This window comes from Molossus molossus, unplaced genomic scaffold, assembly GCF_014108415.1.
Source record: "Molossus molossus isolate mMolMol1 unplaced genomic scaffold, mMolMol1.p scaffold_m16_p_13, whole genome shotgun sequence".
Classification (NCBI taxonomy): domain Eukaryota; kingdom Metazoa; phylum Chordata; class Mammalia; order Chiroptera; family Molossidae; genus Molossus; species Molossus molossus.
Window position 1 is genome coordinate 83,432,727 of NW_023425348.1, and position 13,854 is coordinate 83,446,580.

Below are 13,854 nucleotides of genomic sequence, written 5' to 3' on the forward strand. Positions count from 1 at the left end.
TATATTGGAGATGTCCTATAATTGAGGGAGGGTTTTTCCTCAGGCCTTTAGCGGTAACCGAACCCGGGTCTCTCTGGACTGCAGGCAGACGCTCTAACCGCTGAGCCAAACCGGCCAGGGCTTTCCTCAGGCCTTTAAATTTTTCTCATCAGCCCGGCCGGTGTGACTCAGTGGATTCAAGGTCATCGCATGGACTGAGAGGTCTGAGTTCGATTCCCAGTCAGGGCACATGCCCAGGTTGCAGACTCGATCCCCAGTAGGGGGCATGCAGGAGGCAACAGACTGATGTTTCTCTCTCTCTCTCTCTCTTAAAAAAAATCAATAAAATTTTCTCATCAGTAACATCCTCTTCACAAGAGAACCCTACGCCATCTGACTGGGACAGCCACTTGTTTCAACACTGTATCCCGTGAATAAACATGGCCACGTGCACAAACTCCTCAGACTCATGATACCAGCTTGTTAAACAGGTCAAGGTTTTGTTTGGTGTTTTACAGATGTGTCATTACCCAAAGAAAAGCTAAAGAGAACACTCTATTATGAATATTATTGATGCCAATAAAAAGAAAATGAAGCAAAAACCTTGGAATGCTTGTATCCTAAATCAAATGGACTAGCTCATTTATCTTTCCATTTTGGAGGCAGCAGTGAACAATGGAAAGAACATGAGCTTTGGAGTCAGCCAGACCTGAGTTAAAATTATGACTGTAGCGTGTTACAGAACTATGGCCTTGCATGGTTGACTTAATCTCAATTTTACATCTCAAGGTTGTTGTGAGAATAAAATGAATCCATGTAAATGACCCTCCCCAGCACAGTGTGGCTGGGACCTATTCTTGGGGATGGGAGTGGGGGAACGTCTTGAGAGGTGGGGGTGTTGTGGGCTGGGTAGCCTCCATCAAAGGGGTCTCTACAATGGTCTTCTTCCAGGGCTTTGCCTTCTTCTCATCATGTTTAGGATCAATGAGACCACTCTTGGCTGAAAGTAGATGTAAACCATTGCTGATCAGGGTATGATGTGGTGGAAAGGCTCCTGGACAGTCATGAAAAGAGTGACCAAAGGACGAACGGGCAGGGAGAGAGGCCCTGATCAAACATCCCAGGGGAAGGAGCCACCACCAATGGCTCTTTTGTTCATTCCTTATGGACGTTTCCCTCCATTAGCTTGTATAACAAGGATTTATCTGCATCAACCAAAATGCAGTTGCTTTGGGGGCAGTGTGAGGACATGGGGTGCTGGCGGGAGCGTCCACCTCAGAGTTAGACTAGCTGTCGGACCAGTCAGTTGGCCTCTCCGCATCTCCACTTCCTTGTTCCTTATTCTTGACATAACAGTGTTTATTCTCTACACCGGGGGTGGGGAACGTCAATACTAGCTAACAACACACGTCTTACCAAATGAGCCTGACCAAATACAGCAAGCTAATTTTTAAGTTCATAATTTTGTATGGTCTGCAAATGATGTTATAAATATTCAAATGGCCTTGGCAGAAGAAGTGTTCCCCACCACTGCTCTACACGTGTCCTGTCCTTGCATTGTGGCTTCTGCCTCCTCATCATTGCAGCTCACTCATAGCCTTCCAGGTTAATCACTGAGGTCTCTAGGTAGAACTGTTGATTTTAGCACCCCCAGAAGCTGCTGGCCTTGCATGGTCGCCGGCCTTTGGGTCAGGTGTCCAGCCCAGATCTAATCAGCATGGCCAGCAGGAAGACAGGATGGACATGGTCACATACTGTACCTCAGAGCTGGCCTGTTAGCGAAGACTGTGGAGGACCGGGCCATTTCTGATAGGAGATTGTGGATGTGACATGCACCATGACTGATATCCAGAACACAGAGATAAGACAGAGAGCTTTAATGCAAGATTGACCGTTGCAGCTGCAATAGGAGAAATGCTGACAAAGTGTTTTTCAGATGAGAAAGAACTTACCTTCTAGCTAGGGGAGTAAAGGAAAGGATCCGTGACCTCCGGAACATCTCTGACCCTTGGTTAGTCAAGGCCCATACTTGGACTTGAAGGTGGGGGTCATTCCTATGAAAACCTCATAACTGGGAAATTCAGGGAGTTTCTAAATCAGTCCATCGCATCACCTGGCCACAGGCATTGATTCAAGGCTGGGCGTATAACAAAAGTCAGGCCAGTCAGGGACCTTGAGGTCCACCAGGAAACAGACATTCCCGCTTCTCTGCTGGATGTGAACACGAAAGCACATGGCCTTAGCTCATGGCAGCAATCTTACAGCACAAGGGGAGAGAATTCTGAGCAGGGAACCCTCACTGAGGAAGTAAAGCTTGGAGGGGGGGAGAGAGAGAGAGAGAGAGAGAGAGAGAGAGAGAGAGGAGAGACATTGTGCCCTGGACATGTCATTTTGGGAAAATATGGGAAGCAGAGTGAGATAGTGACAAATCAATTTGCTGAGAGCATTGGAGCAGGGATGCCCATATTGGAAAGGCAGATTGGAAAGAGATCATTGAGGGTCTTAAATGGGGGATGAGAGGCTCTTTTCTGTAGGCAAAATAGAAAGCTTTTGGAAATATTTAAGTACTGTGATATGAGTGGTGTTGGGGATAAAATAATCAGCAATGCGTACAAAATAGGTTAGACTGGAGAGAGGCTGCAGGTGGGGAGACCATTGGAGCTTACTGCAATAATCTGAAGACCTGAACTAGAGCAGCTTCAGGGGAAAGAAGAGAAGGATGTGGAAAAATCAGACCACAGAGTCAAGATTTTAGAGTAAGGTTTTGTCATTTACTAAAGGCTGCATGAAGGAGGGAGAGAGGAAGGGTGCCTGCACGCAAGCCAGCTGAGCACCACACCTCGAGTTCTTTTTTTTTTTTTATCCTCACCTGAGGACATTTTTCCATTTTTTATTCAGATAGAGCAGGAGGAAGAGAGAGGAAGAGAGAAAGAGATAAACATCGACGTGAAAGGGACACATCGAGTGGCCACCACCCGCACTACCCAACCAGGGCCGGGGACAAACTGCAGCCAAGGTACATGCCCTTAGCGGGACTCGAACCCAGGTCTCTGGGGACCGCAGGCTGACACTCTAACTGCTGAGCCAAACCAGCCAGGGCCACACCTCCAGTTCTTGGATGACCCCTCTAGGCTAGTAGTTTATCACCATAAAAGATGGACGTAAAGATTAGACAACAGAGAAGGTCAACTATTTTCTTTAGGTACATTGTCACAATGCAAGTGAATAGTGATTTTACAGCCTTGCGAAATAATAGCCTGCGGTGTTGACTCATAATCCTTACCATCAGCAAACTTCAGGAACTATTTATAGAGATTGCTAGCCCCATACTTTTGAAAGGGGTGGCAATGAAACAGCATGTCTATTGAGATTTGAACTTTTTCTTTAACTGGCTGTGTGACTCTGGGTAAACCACTTACCCTCTTTGAACTGTAGTTTCCTCAACTGTAAAAAGGGGAAGGGTAGCCCGGCTGGTGTGGCTCAGTGGTTGAGCGTCGACCCATGCACCATGAGGTCTCCAGTTCCACTGCTGGTCAGGGCACATGTCCAGGCTGTGGGCCCAGTCCCCAGTGGGGGCCATGCAGGAGATGGCCAATCGATGTTCTCTCTCATCGAAGTTTCTATTTCTCTTTCCCTCTGCCTTCCTCTCTCGCTAAAATCAATGAAGAAAAAAAGGAAAATAAAACAGGGGGGCGGGGAGGTAAAAGCTTCTTTCCAGGCTTGTGGTCCTCACCTCATGCTCTCATAGACAACCCCCCCTGCCTGTTTCTAATAAATAAAAGGTAAAGCAAAAATTATTGAAAATAATAAATAGAAGGTCCTTTCCCCCTTCTTTTCTTCTTTTTTGAAGAACGCTTTGTGTTTGCAGGCTGACCTTCCACAGGTACTATTTGTGTTGTTAACAGCTTGTTGATGGGTTTCTTGTAGCTTTTATGGTTAATCTGTCTTCTAGATTCTAGTGCTGTCTGCATTACAGACCCAAGATAGCCTTTCCTTGCTCTGTCTTATATACTGGGGTGGTGGGGGGGTGATGGTAACTAACACAGTATTTTAGTATGATGATTTATTTGCTTAAGGAGCTGCAAACTACCTCTGATTTATCTGATGATGGGGAGGCGGTGCATCGCAGAGAGGGGCTGTGGGTGTGGCCAGCACTGTGATTGGAGCGTCTAGAGCAGAGGCGAACAGCAAGGGGAAGTGATGAGGACCACAGAAGAAGCAGAGATGGAGTACATGGCTAGGGAAGAGCCACCATTGTGGATCCGGTGTCCCCGATCTGGCAGCAGCTCCCTTTCCCCTCCACGCCCACTTACTGAGTGCTTACTATGTGCTGAGTGTCTGTACTCTTTTGTTTAATTTTTGAAATAATCCTATGAGGAAGGTAAAGCACTATTATTATGCTCATTTGACAGATGAGGAAACTGAAACAGGACACTTGTCCAAGGTCACAAAGACAACTAGTAAATGACAGAGTAAGGACTTGAATCTAGGCTTTGCTGATTCGAGAGCACACGGTTCTAACTGTTGGCCCAGGTTGTCTGTGCTGAGATTTCCTGAGACGTCCTCTCTTGTCTTGTCTTCCATAGGAACATGATTTATACACCCATCTGGAATGGGATGAAGAGAGAAAGGGGATTCACGAACTATTGTCTCTCCAAGATTGCTTAGTTCTTTGACTTCTCCCCTGGGAGCAACACTGCTTGTCAGTTAGAAGGTGCTGGAAAGAATTAGATTGTTCCAGGGTGTTCACTTGTATGCAATTCATTATTTCTAAAGATAAGGCCTAAGGAGAAGATGGAGGGTAGGTAAACGCGGTATCGCGTCCTCCCACAACCACATCAAAGTTACAACTAAACTACAGAACAACTATCATTCAAAACCCCCTGAAATCAAGCTGAATGGAAGTCCTACAACTACGAAATTAAAGCAGCAGCCACATCCAGACTGGTAGGAGGGGCGGAGGCCCGATGGGCTGGTCCCACACCCACGTGTGGCGAATAAAAATCAGGAGGACACCTCGGCTGGGAAGGTCCTTCCTGAGGACTGAGGGGTCCCTGTCCCACACCAGGTGCCCCGCTCAGGGTTCCAGTGCCAGGAAGAGAAGTCCCCATAACTTCTGGCTGGAAAACCAGCGGGAACTGAGGCTCAGGGGAGCTGAAGCGGCTGGAGCCCCAGGCAGCTCCTTAAAGGGCCCGCGCACGGACTTATCGGACTCTCTCCCTCTAAGCTCGGAGGGGAGGCAGCTCGAGAGGCACCAGAGACATACAGGGAAGAACTGAGCTGTTTGGCACTGGAGTGAGGGCTGGGGAGGGGGCTTTCTCGGGGACAAATGTGCTATCAGAGGCCTTTGTTCCTTTGGTGAGCCCTTCCCTGGGGCGGCAGACAGAAGCCATATCTGGGACTCCAGCAACCTGGCTCACACTGGTAGCCCCGCCCTGGTGACTCCCTGAGGCCCCGCCCTGCTGACTCCCTGAGGCCCCGCCCCACCCAGCTTTCAGGCCCACCCAAGCTGTTGCCAGTTGCTTAACCATAGGATTGGCCTGTCTTGGATCCTGCTTCAGGTTTTTCCTAAATTCTTTCAAACAAGCAGCATCTGGTCTCAGCTAGCCCCATACCTCTCGTTAAGTAATACACAAAAACAAACACAGGGAAGCAGCCAAAATGAGGAGACAAAGAAACAGGTCCCAAATGAAAGAACAGAACAAAACCCCAAGAAAAGAACTAAGCGAAATGGAGATAAGCAACCTAACAGATGCTGAGTTCAAAATACTGCTTATAAGGATGCTCAATGAACTTAGTGAGGGCCTCATTGAACTTAGGGAGGGCCTCAAGAGCATAAAAAAGGACCAGTCAGAAATCATGGATACACAGTTAGAATTGAAGGAGGCATTAACTGAAATAAAGAATAATTTACACAGCTTCAATAATAGAGTACGTAAATCCAAGGAGCAAACCATCGATTTGGAATATAAGGAAGCAAAAAATGCCCAATCAGAACAGCAAAAAGAAAAAAGAATCCAAAAAATGAGGTTAGTGTAAGGAGCCTCTGGGACAACTTCAAGCATGCCAACATTCGCATCTTGGGGGTGCCAGAAGGAGAAGAGAGAGAACAAGAAATTGAAAACCTGTTTGAAACAATAATGGCAGAAAACTTTCCTAACTTGGTGAAGGAAACACATACAAGTCCAGGAAGCACAGAGAGTCCCAAACATGATGAACCCCCAAGAAGCCCACACCAAGACACATCATCATCCAAATGCAAAAGGTTCAAGACAAAGAGAGAATCTTAAAAGTAGCAAGAGAAAGGCAGCTAGTTACCTACAAGGGAGTTCCCATTAGGCTGTCAGCTGATTTCTCAAAAGAAACTTTGCAGGCCAGAAGGGAGTGGCAAGAAATATTCAGAGTGATGAAAAGCAAGAACCTACAACCAAGATTACTCTATCCTGCAAAGCTGTCATTTAGAATCGATAGACATATAAAAACTTTCCCAGACAAGAAAAAGTTAAAAGAGTTCATCACCACCAAACTGTTATTATATGAAATGATGAAGGGTCTTTTTGAAGAAAAAGATAAAATATATGAACAAACAAAATGGCAATGAATACATATCTATCGACAATGGAATCTACAAACAAAATGAACAGGTAGAACAGAAACATTCTCATAGATACAGAGAACATTTTGTTGGTTGCCAGATGGGAGGGGGGTTGGGGGAATGGGTGAAAAAGGTGAAGGGATTAAGAAGTACAAATTCATTGCTAGACTGACAAACCTCAAAGGGAAAGGGATTGGGGGTGGGAAGAAATAAACCAAAGAACTTATATGCATAACCAATGGACACAGACAACAGTGTGGGAAAAGGTGGGAGGGGGGCAGGAGTGGGGAGGAGGTGGTCAATGGGGGAAAAATGTGGAACATCTGTAATACATTTTACATCCAACAATAAAGATTTAAGAAAAAAAAATCTAAAATCCACCTAACCCGTAAAAAAAAAAAAAAAAAAAGATAAGGCCTAAGGAGACCTCTACAGGGCATTATATTTCTTCCAATAAATGAAGGCACAGGGCATCTGTTTAGCATTTGAGACATGCACCTGGCTCACTTTGGCTAAAAGAGAAAAATAAATATTATAACATGGTAATCCAGAGAAGTACTCCCTCTGTGGCTGGTTTGCCTACTGCTTTGAGCAGGGGACTCAATGGCAATCATTTAAATTTGGGGCTGCCAGAAAAGGATGCCCTTGCTCTTGATGGATTGGGAAGACCAAAGGCCTCCCTAGCAGAGGGCTTGGACTTTCTCCTGGCTCTAACCCTCCTGGGTCTAGACCTGAAGCTCAGAAAAAGTGCTGATAATCTATCAGAGAGTAGGATAGAAGGAGACATCATCTCCTTCATACCTTCCTTTCCCTGTGGAAGACTCTGGAGGCCAGTGTACTGATACCTGCCAATCTCTCCTCAGGCCTGCTCTCCACCCCCTTCTCTCCACGCTGTGTCCTGGGAGGCTGCCCTTTGTGGAGTGCATCAGTGAGTTTCCTTACCCTCTGGCTTCCAGTTTGCTTAGGCCACAGGGAAGTACCCGCAGGAGATCAGATGCTGGGAGGAGAGTGAGGAAAGGGCATTGTTTCTTCAACTCCCTCCCTGCCGGGGCATCCTGGATGGGCTGCATCCCCCCTTTGATGACCACAGCTCCTATCAGGTGGCCCTCTGCATAGAGCTGCCCTCTCTGATCCAAGTGACTGCTTCTCCCTTGTTCCCTCAAGGCCAAGGGGAAGTAAGGGCACACTGAGGTAAGTAGCCCTGAGATACTGCACTATCCATGCTGTGCACACATCTTTATCCCCTTATCACACTCTAATCAAATTACCCAGTTTGGATGTGCCATCTGTTTCCTGCTGGGGCCATGACTGATACACCCAGAGAGGTTAATGACTTGCCTGAGGTCTCAGGAGGATTTGATTACATACCGGTATGTGCTAATAAGAAGAGATAACACTGGCATGTTTTACAGTTTATGAAGCACGTTCATAACCATAATCTCGGGTGCAGGAAAGGTATCAAGTTTTCCACTTAGAGACTAGAAACTGAACCTTCCACAACCTACCCATTCATCCCTAGCCCCATCCGCTCTTGCCTGGTCCCTTAGCAGGGCATCAGGGTTGTATTATTGATGGAGGTGCATCAATACATTCACTTTTCCTTTCTCATTTACTTACATCCATCGACAGCCGGATGGGACTCAGGTGGGACTCAGGACTTGATCTGCAAAGCATGTTCTCTAGCCGCCAATCCTTACGTGGTGTTTTGCAGGCTTGGGAAGTAGTATAGGTACAACAGTGACAAGCAGGCCCTGGGATGCGAAGTGACTTGCCTGAGATATGCTGTGACCCAGTGCTAGAACGGGGCCTCCATCCCCCACCACTCTCATTGCCAAAGAAAACCATGGCTACGCCTGGTGATGGTCTCCATTTGAAGCTACTGCTTTGAGGATGAAACGGATATAGTAAACTTACAGTGTAGAGAAAAACATAGAAAACAGATAAGCGAAAAGAAGAAAATGAAATGAGTGATTCAATGCCCTGCTGTTTTGGGTTAAGCAGAGCAGGGCTATTGTGAGATCAACTGCAGCCTGGCTTAAAACCCAACAGAGACTGAACTTCTTGTTCTTGTTGGCAGGTTCAAGGGCTAGTGGTCACTCTGCTTTCTGTTTTAGGAGGGCCCTTGGCCAGAGTTCCTGAGTACTCAGCTCAAGCCAAGTGACAAAGCCATCGCCAGCAGACAGAAAGGAAGAGTGCTTCTCCTGGTGGGGGGAGGGGCCAGGCTCCTTGTGGGTACTGCACAGGTGGGCAAATCCTCAGGGACACTTGCTCTGTGGGAAGATTTGCCTCCTTCTAACACTTACCTTCAGACACCAGTCCTTTTATGTACCCTAAAAAAATAGCTGCTTCCAGATGCATTTTTGGCACTGAAGTCTGTGCTTCCTGTGGCCAATTTAAAAATAAACCCTATTCAAGGCTTAAGATGATAGAATTTTGGAGTGTCAGAACCCAGAAAGACCTAATAGCCTATCTAGTTCCAACCTACTTGTTTAACACATGGGAAAACTAAGGTTCAGGATGACAAGTGGCTCACTAGATGTCATGGGGTAAGCTATTGGCAGTGCCAGGCTGAGGCATAAGCCTTCTGATTCCATTCTGCGTGCTCTCAGGCTGGATGTCAATTTCAGACGCATGGGAAATGTGGTCCAGCCAGCATGGGACGGAGGAAGGGGGTCAGTGCTGACAAACCAGTAATAGTAGCCTTAATTCCATAAGCATAATAGTGAGCTGGGTTTTATTGAGAGCTTATTATGTGCTAGTAATTTTATAGTCATTATCTCATGTAATGTCCATAATAACCTATGAGGGAAATGTTTTTATTGTAAGCTTTGCAGACGTGATGTAACTTGCCCTAATTTACATAGTCAATGAGTTGGGGTTAACACTTAAGGCTGTTTGATGCCAAGTCCTGTTTCTAAGTCACTAATTAGCATAAATGATCCTGTAAAATTTGGTCTGAACTGAGACACACTGTGAGGCATCTTTTCTCTTCATATTGGAATGTTTTCAGTAAATCCATATCAGACTGAGCTTCATGGTTTAGAGCAGTGGTTGTCAAGCTGTGTCAAACCATGAAGCATCAGAATTACCTGGAGAGCTTCTGCAAGTTCAGACTGCTGGTCTCGGCCCGGAATTCCCAGTACAGCAGGTTGGGTGTGCGGCCTGACATTTGTATTTCTAGCAAGTTCCCAGGTGATGTTGATGCTACTGACCTGGCGACCACACACAGAGAATCCCCGATTGAAAGGAACCATGAAAAGCCCTGGCTGGTTTGGCTCAGTGGTTAGAGCATCGGCCTGCGGTCCAGAGAGACCCGGGTTTGGTTCCCGCTAAGGGCACGTACCTTGGTTGCAGTTTGTCCCCAGCTCTGGTTGGGTTGTGCGGGTGGCAACCACTTGATGTGTCCCTTTCACGTCGATGTTTTTCTCTTCCTCTCTCTCCCTCCCACTCTATCTGAACAAAAAACAAAAAAAGTCCTTGGGTGAGGTTAAAAAAAACAAAGAAAGAAAGGAACCATGAAAAGACTTTAATGTCAGCTAAATTTTCTTGCATGGAGTCTCATTTTCCAAAGAACTATTCAGGAGCTAAGCTGTGTCTCCTCACTGAAAGACATTCTCGTCAGGAAATAAGGGAAATAATATTATCTCTTGATTTCCTAATTGCCTTCTCGAAAGGGCTGCTAAGGGGTCTTCAGTTGGGTTGAAATGTTTGGAAGTCTAAAGAGTTAGACGGAAAAGCACAGGATGCTGCAGCAGAAAGAAAAACTCCAGCCACTTCTTCACCCCCTGCCTGACTCTCAAGGTTGGGAGTCCTGGGGAGAAAGTGTGCCTGGCTGATTGGCCAAACCCGAGTCACATGCCTCCTCCTAAAGCAGGAAGTGGAATGAACTCCAGAGCCTGAGAAGGGATGTGAGTGGTTCCCCCAGAGGACGCCTGGGGCTGAGAACACCAGAAAGAAGGGCACATGGATGCCGGTGGCAAAACCACCCATGCCCACCTTGCTAGTTGCCAAGCAACCTTTTACTTTTTAGTTCTGTTTATTCTTCTTTCCCACAAAGTTCTCCTGGCAAGAAGGCTGACCTTTCTGTAGATGGAGGATGGCCAAACCCAGGAGGCTTTGAGTGAAGTGGAAAGAGATTAGGGCTGGAGATTTGGGTTTTAGTCCTGGTTCTGCCACGAACTTCCTTCCCTCCTCCGCGAGTCTGTTTTTTCTTCAGCTGTGAAACGAGGAGAGTCTGTGGGCCCTTGCAGCGGGATAGGCTGTGGTTCTGGGCAGTGTCACAGGCCTGGGGCCCTCCCAGGGCTGTTCACATGATATCTCAGAAATGAAGCAGCTTTCTGTATGGGTGGTCCCTGCCATGGAAGAACATGGCCTGCTAGAAAGAGCCTTGAACTTGGCATCAGATAGAATTGTTTCATTTCCTGACTTTGATTCCTGATTCCTCTATTATCTGTGTGACCTTGGCAAATTAGATTAACCTCTCTGAACTACCTTATATACAGTGGAATTGATGGTAATCCCTGCCTGGTCTCAAAGGTTGTTGGGAGAATGAGACAATGGATGTGAAGTGGTCTGTACGCCCCAGTGCTGGTAGATAGAAGGCACACCCACCCGGGCTCCTGCCTCCCAGGCCAGCGTGCTTCAGGGACTCCGTGCTCCTGAGAAAAGCCTGGTGCCCACATCCAATGAACATGAGCCCTTCTGCAAGGCATACGTCTGCTACTTGTAGAGCACTCGTCCTAAACCTTGTTATTTTGCATGAGTACCATGCCAGGTGGTCAACTGAAGCAGCTGGGATATGGGGTGGGGGTGAGAGGGAGAGGCCACCGATGATTCTAAATCTTGCAAGGAGACTCTTTCTTGGAGTCTAAATGTGGGATCCCAGGGCCCAGTGGCTGGCAGTGAGGGAGCAGAAAGCCAGGCTCTGCCCCTCTGACCATCGTGTCCCTCCAAATGGGTGTTGGCCCAGAGGCAGCCCTCTGAGTTGCCTGGTGGGCATGGGACAGCCATCTCCACCCTGCTATCACGGTCATCTCAAATTAATATGTTCAGAATGGGTTCTTGACCTCAGTCCCCACCTCCAGACTTTGTTACCTCCTAATTCTGTGTTAACCTGCAGCCACTCAGTCTCCCATGCCAGAAACCTATGGGTTATGATCCTTGACCCCTTTCTCTTTCAAGTTTCCCACCCCCAATCCACCATCAAAGCCTATTTCCCCTCTAAAGTATATTGTATTTCCACTCATTTTTTCTTATTCCTACTACTACCAGCCCATATAAGATACTGTCATCTCTTACCTGAACTTCCTCCTAACCATTTGGGGTCCTGTCCCCCTTCATTCCAGTGTATATCCATTTGGGGAACAGTGTATGTTATTATTCTCCTCTCTGAGATTTGCAGAGCATATAAAAATAATGTCTCTGAGACTGCAATATAAAAACATCAGTTTAGCCCAGCCAGTGTGGCTCAGTGGCTGTGTGTGGACCCGTACACCAAGAGGTCACCAGTTCGATTCCTGGTCAGGGCACATGCCCAGGTTGTGGGTCTGATCCTCAGAGAGGACATGCAGGAGGCGGCCAATCAATGTTCTCTCTCATTGATGTTTCTATCTCTCTCTTTCTGTCCCTTTCTCTCTCTCTAAAATCAATAAAAAAAAAAAAATTAAAACAAAACATTAGTTCAACACTATGGAGTCCAGAGTTTCCTGAACTTATTTGTTCAAGAATATTATCAAAGAATACCAAATAATATCTGTGTATCAGCCAGAGTAAACTTTTCAAAATGCAAATCCAATGGCGTTACTATCCATCTTACAGGTCTTCAAAGACAGACTGTTGGGAATGAAACCCAAGGTCCCCAGTGGGGCCTGTCAGCCCTGCAGGAACTGCCGTGCCCATCTCTCCAGCCCGGCCACCTCTCACGCACTCCCCACCTTGCTCCCCTCACTCCGGCGGCACATCTTCCGGTTCATGAACAGGCCGGGGTCCTGCCCATCCTAACATTGCAATGTGCCTTCCCAGGCTGTTTTCCTCCCTGGTTTGCCCTTTCTCCTTGCTTCACATCACTGCTCCTGTTCATCCTTCAGGTCTCAGCTGGAAGGACACATTTTCAGAGAGACCTCCATTAATGACCCTGTCCAAGTAGTCCCCAAGTCCCCATTCGTTCCCAGGAGTCTATTTATTTTCTCCGTAGTACTTACTGCAATCCATAGTTGACGCTGTGTTCATTTAGTTGCTTATTTCCCAGCTCCACTACACTGTGAGCTTCGCGAGTGCAGGGATGTGCCTTCCTACTGTAGACCCAGCCCCATTTGCTCAAGAAATAGTTCTTGAATTGAAGAACAAGTGCAAAAATTAGAGCCGTTGCCCTTATGACTTCTACAGATTTTTCTCAAAGGTGCTACACTGTGAACCAGTAATTCTGGGCACCCATGGGAGCCAGGAAAAAAGAGAAATGCTGGCAGTGCCTGTCTGTACCCAACTTGGTAGAGTGGCCTACCCTGCCCCTGACCTTGACCTTGACCATGACCTTCCCCTCCCACCCGTCTACAGGTGCACAGCTGGACCCTCAAGCTCTCCTAAAACAGCTTTCAGGACAGGATCTGATAAACTCAGGTACACTGGCAATGAAAACAGACACTATATTTTCCACAACAAATAATAAACCGGGACACTGGAGATGACAGGGATTTTTGTGACACTCCCTGCAGGACTGACTACATCGTTTGCGGGGCCCAGTACAAAATGAAAATGTGGGCGGCTTGTTAAAATTTATTAAGAATTTCAAGAAGGTAACAGCACAGCATTAACCAAGTTCAGGAGGAGCCCTCTGACCGGGAGGCTGGCCCTGCGGCCCGCGGGGGCAGGCCAGGAGCGGCGTGGGGATTCTCTGGGCTGCCTGCAGCTTTCCAGATCCTCGTATCAGCTCAAGAACGATCCCGGTTCCAGACAGGACTCCCAGCAGCCAGGATGTACCTGGCACAAGAGGCTGCTACCCTTCTCTACCCCACCCCCCTCCCCCATCTCCATGGTTTCTAGCCAGGCCAGTCCACTGAGAGCAGAGCCAAGTTTATTTTCTTTTATCTAGTAGCTTAAGGAAGCAGGAAAGTTGTTTTTGTAAAACTCCCCAGAAGGTAAACATGAAGACATTCTTTGATTCCGTTTACAGGAATACACTGGCCTGGAGGGAATCTCTGTTGCCACCACAGGCCACTGTTTACCTGTGCTTCACACACACCTCTAGCCAGCAAGCGCACAGTCTTCTGCAGGGGCCCGGCCTT